The 5,507-nt window shown below is 32.3% G+C and overlaps 1 non-coding gene across 1 annotated transcript; it reads left to right on the top strand.

Annotated features, from left to right (window-relative positions):
* Positions 1-2,099: 2,099 nt before the first annotated feature.
* Positions 2,100-2,172, top strand: trnaf-gaa (transfer RNA phenylalanine (anticodon GAA)). The gene has a single exon. It is a non-coding gene; the product is annotated as a tRNA-Phe (tRNA).
* Positions 2,173-5,507: the final 3,335 nt, after the last annotated feature.

Below are 5,507 nucleotides of genomic sequence, written 5' to 3'. Positions count from 1 at the left end.
CGGGCTGGGGCTTGAAAAAAACAAAAACTGAAAATAAAACTTATAATTATTTATATTCACATTCAAATAAATGCAATAAATTTATGTCAAAACGTGCAATGGCTCTCGTTTTTTTTTCGCGGTTAAAATATAGTTTTTGACGTTGGAGTTGCCGCGCCCTTAGGGGGCGCTCTAGGTAGAAGTGAGCAGTAAATATTCCTCCAAAGTAGCGCTGATGAGACGCATGGCCGCCATCTTGGAGTGGTGATCCGCTCCACTCGGTGCAATTAATTTTAGTTATTTTTTATTTTTTTCTTAGTTTATTTCGAACATGACATACATACAACATTATACATCAGGTAATTTCATCATTTCGCAATACACAATACATCATGTCGGAAAAGGAGTAGGAAGAAGCAAAGCTTATTTGACAGGAGCAATGAACTGTCAGCGCATTTAATTCATCCGACCAGGGGTGTCCAAACTTTTTCCGCAGAAAAATTTAAACATGCGCAGGGCTTTTTGATATTTTTCTTTTTCAAACCGTAACAAAATATATGGATTTTTTTTTTAATCCTTAGGGGTCCTGGGGAGCATAGAGGGTCTCAGTCACTAAAATGTTAAAAATAAGTCAAATTATTGTCATTATTATTTTTTTAATGTTTACAGTTAATCTCTATATCAACTTAAGGTTGATATAAAGTAAAACAAATAAGGTTTTATGCCTTTTCTGTAAAAGACAACTTCGTTTTTTTATGGGAAAATTGAAATATGCAGTATTTATATAGGTGGATAGATAGATAGATAGATAGATAGATAGATAGATAGATAGATAGATAGATAGATAGATAGATAGATAGATAGATAGATAGATAGATAGATAGATAGATAGATAGATAGATAGATAGATAGATGGATGGATGGATGGATGGATGGATGGATGGATGGATGGATGGATGGATAGACAGATAGATAGATAGCTAGCTAGCTAGATAGATAGATAGATAGATAGATAGATAGATAGATAGATAGATAGATAGATAGATAGATAGATAGATAGATAGATAGATGGATAGATAGTACTTTATTGATTCCTTTAAGAGAGTTCCTTTAATAAGCAATTAAGCCCTCAAAGATCAATAATGCTGGACACCCTTGATTTTAATAATTTAATATTTTTGAGTAATCACAGTGAAAAGTTAAATAAAATCCTACTAAATATATTTGAGATCTGAAAGGTTCCCCACTCATAAAGTGATGCATTTTTATTATTTTTTTAAAAACTTTTAACACTTAGATTTCAAGATCAACTTCCAATATATCTGTCGATTTTAAGTTTGAGCTATTATTTTGTTTGTTTTACGCTCTTTTGTCAAAACTTTGATGTTTTTATATGGCAACCACACAACATATGCAATATATTTTCCACATAAAACATTTTCAAGTGATCATTTTTGTGTAATAATTCATTATAACATAGATTTTTTTCCTTTTTTTTTGGAGCAATGGAAAAAAAGAAAAGAAAATAAAGACAAAAGGAACAGAAAAACTGCCTGCATGGCAGCTTTGTGTCAACATTGCCAATTTTTCTTATTACATTTCACCTCATTCCACTTTTAAAAAAAAATGTTTAAAAAAAAAATTGCATTACTATCAATTTTGCAATTTTTGCAGAATATGTGGCGGGCCAGTAAACAAATGGCCCCCGGGCCGCACTTTGGGCACCCCTGGTATAGTTCAAGAAAACATGACTGCACATCATAATGGCAGCGACTTTTTCCGTCTTAAAAATCGAAAATAATAATTGGGAATGATTGAAAAGCTTAACGGGCCGCATGTGGCCCCCCGGGGCTTAATTTCCCCAGATCTACCGTAGACGCATTTTCTGATCATCTTCAAAGTCATCAACTTGTAATACTACGTGTGACCACACGGTGGTGACGTTACCACTTTAAAGTAATATGTAATCACCACGCCAGTTACACTTATTTTTAATCGTGACAACTCGCCGACCGAACTGAAGGCGTCACTTTACTACACTTAAACCACTATGTAAATAATCCCCGGTCATGGTAATGTTAATTTTATTATAGACAATTTATCCTCGAAGTACAACACACGCCGAAATAGCTCAGTTGGGAGAGCGTTAGACTGAAGATCTAAAGGTCCCTGGTTCGATCCCGGGTTTCGGCAGGTGCGTGTGAAACTTTTTACCGGCACCATACTGTGAATACCTTTTACTAGTAACAATTTCAGCTCTGGCCCTGCGATGAGGTGGCGACTTGTCCAGGGTGTACCCCGCCTTCCGCCCGATTGTAGCTGAGATAGGCGCCAGCGCCCCCCGCGACCCCGAAAGGGAATAAGCGGTAGAAAATGGATGGATGGATGGAATTTCAGCTCTGACTTAATGCAATTTTAATTTTGGGGGCCCAATGTTTTGTACATTACGGGGTCCAATTTGCCTCAGCCAACTCTTTCTTATACAGTAAAACAGGGGTCACCAACCTTTTTGAAACCAAGAGCTACTTCTTGGGTACTGATTAATGCGAAGGGCTACCAGTTTGATACACACTTAAATAAATTGCCAGAAATAGCCAATTTGCTCAATTTACTTTTAGTAATCAATCTATATGTATTTAAAAAAAAAGGGTATTTCTGTCTGTCATTTCGTTGTACATTTTTTTTCCTTTTACGAACAGTTTTTTGTCGGGAATAAATGATGAAAAAAACATTAAATTGAACGGTTTAAAAGAGGAGAAAACACGAAAAAAATGAATATAAAAATTTGGAACGTAGTTTATCTTCAATATCGACTCTTAAAAATTCAAAATTCAACCGAAAAAAAAAAAATGAATAGAAAAACTAGCTAATTCGAATCTTTTTGAAAAAAATAAATAGATAATTAATGGAACATCATTAGTAATTTTTCCAGTTTTTTGTAGAGAATAAATGATGACAAAAACACTTAATTGAACGGTTTAAAAGAGGAGAAAACACGAAAAAAATGAATATAAAAATTTGGAACGTAGTTTATCTTCAATATCGACTCTTAAAAATTCAAAATTCAACCGAAAAAAAAAAATGAATAGAAAAACTAGCTAATTCGAATCTTTTTGAAAAAAATAAATAGATAATTAATGGAACATCATTAGTAATTTTTCCTGTTTTTTGTAGAGAATAAATGATGACAAAAACACTTAATTGAACGGTTTAAAAGAGGAGAAAACACAAAAAAATGAATATAAAAATTTGGAACATAGTTTATCTTCAATTTTGACTCTTAGAAATTCAAAATTCAACCGAAAAAAAAAAAATGAAGAATAGAAAAACTAGCTAATTCGAATCTTTTTGATAAAAAAATAATAAAATTAACGGAACATCATTAGTAATTTTTTCTGATTAAGATTAATTTTAAAATTTTGATGAAATGTTTTAAATAGGTTAAAATCCAATCTGCACTTTGTTAGAATATATAACAAATTGGACCAAGCTATATTTCTAACAAAGACAAATCATTATTTCTTCTAGATATTCCACAACAAAAATTTTAAAATACATTTAAAAGACTTTGAAATAAGATTTCCATTTGATTCTGAAGATTTTCTAGATTTGCCAGAATATTTATTTCGAATTTTAATCATAAGTTTGAAGAAATATTTCACAAATATTCTTCGTCGAAAAAACAGCAGCTAAAATGAAGAATTAAATTAAAATGTATTTATTATTCTTTACAATAATTTAAAAAAAATACTTGAACATTGATTTAAATTGTCAGTAAAGGAGAGGAAGGACTTTAAAAGGTAAAAAGGTATATGTGTTTAAAAATCCTAAAATCATTTTTAAGGTTGTATTTTTTCTCTAAAATTGTCTTTCTGAAAGTTATAAGAAGCAAAGTAAAAAAATTAATGAATTTATTTAAACAAGTGAAGACCAAGTCTTTAAAATATTTTCTTGGATTTTCAAATTCTATTTGAGTTTTGTCTCTCTTAGAATTAAAAATGTCGAGCAAAGCGAGACCAGCTTGCTAGTAAATAAATATTTTTTTTAAAAATAGAGGCAGCTCACTGGTAAGTGCTGCTATTTGAGCTATTTTTAGAACAGGCCAGCGGGCGACTCATCTGGTCCTTACGGGCGACTTATTATGATTATTATTCTGGCAAATCTAGAAAATCTGTAGAATCAAATGTAAATCTTATTTCAAAGTCTTTTGAATTTCTTTTAGAATTTTTGTTCCGGAAAATCTAGAAGAAATAATGATTTGTCTTTGTTAGAAATATAGATTGGTCCAATTTGTTATATATTCTAACAAAGTGCAGATTGGATTTTAACCTATGTAAAAGAGTCCTCAAAATTAAAAAATTTATCTTTATCAGGAAAAATTACTAATGATGTTCCATAAAGTTGTCCTTTTTTTTCTTTTTCTTCTTTGTCATGAAAAAGGAACGTTCTTTTGGTTGTTGAACTATTTATATTGTGTTTTTTATATTGATTTAATTAAAAAAAAAAAATTCTTCTGTGGCCCAGTACCAATCGGTATCGGGCCCACTGCTATATACGGTTATACAGTGTATGCCTTGAGCTGCCACCAACTTTATGGAACTAATGATGTTTTATAAAGTCTTTTTTTTTTTTTTTCTAAGAGTGTTTTCTCCTCTTTTAAACACAATTAAGTGTTTTTTTTCCATCATTTATTCTCTACAAAAAACCTTCCGTAAAAGGAAAAAAAATGTATGATGGAATAACAGACAGGACTACCCATTTTATATATATATATATATATATATATATATATATATATATATATATATATATATATATATATATATATATATATATATATATATATATTTATTAAAGGTAAATTGAGCAATAATCAGTACCCAAGAAGTAGCTCTTGGTTTCAAAAAGGTTGGTGACCCCTGCGTCATACTGTATGTGCCTTGAGCTCTTATTTTGAAGGCACTAAGAGCGGAAGGGGGTGACCTTGCTCCAACCGCTGCCACCAACTTAACCAACTTATATATGTCGCCTATATTGTATAAAACTACAATAAATAAACGGAGGCTCCAGTTCTACACGATGACCACTTTATTACCTTTCTTTTCAAAACCTCCGCTCCACTACAACGTGTCACCCTTTCCGCTCGTAGCGCCTTCAAAATAAGAGCTCAAGGCATATACGGTATAACAGTTTATAAAAGGAACTTAACATATCAAAGAGGCAAGACCATAAAAATGGGTTACTTTCCATTTAGTGGTCAATTGTACGGAATATGTATTGTACTGTAATAAAAGTTTTAATCAATCAATCAATACCTAGACATAACGCTGGAGGGCGCCCTCTGCAGACATAATGCAGTCAACATATGGGATGGCTTCAACAGCTCGACCTATCCATCCATTTTCAACCGATTATCCCTTTCAGGGTAGCAGGGGGTGCTGGAGCCTATCTCAGCTACAATCGGGCGGAAGGCGGCGTACACCCCGGACAAGTCGCGCGCACAGATTGACAAGTCGAACATAACACAT

This window comes from Nerophis ophidion, linkage group LG16 (assembly GCF_033978795.1).
Source record: "Nerophis ophidion isolate RoL-2023_Sa linkage group LG16, RoL_Noph_v1.0, whole genome shotgun sequence".
In the NCBI taxonomy this organism is placed as follows: domain Eukaryota; kingdom Metazoa; phylum Chordata; class Actinopteri; order Syngnathiformes; family Syngnathidae; genus Nerophis; species Nerophis ophidion.
This window is presented reverse-complemented; position numbering and strand designations above follow the sequence as displayed.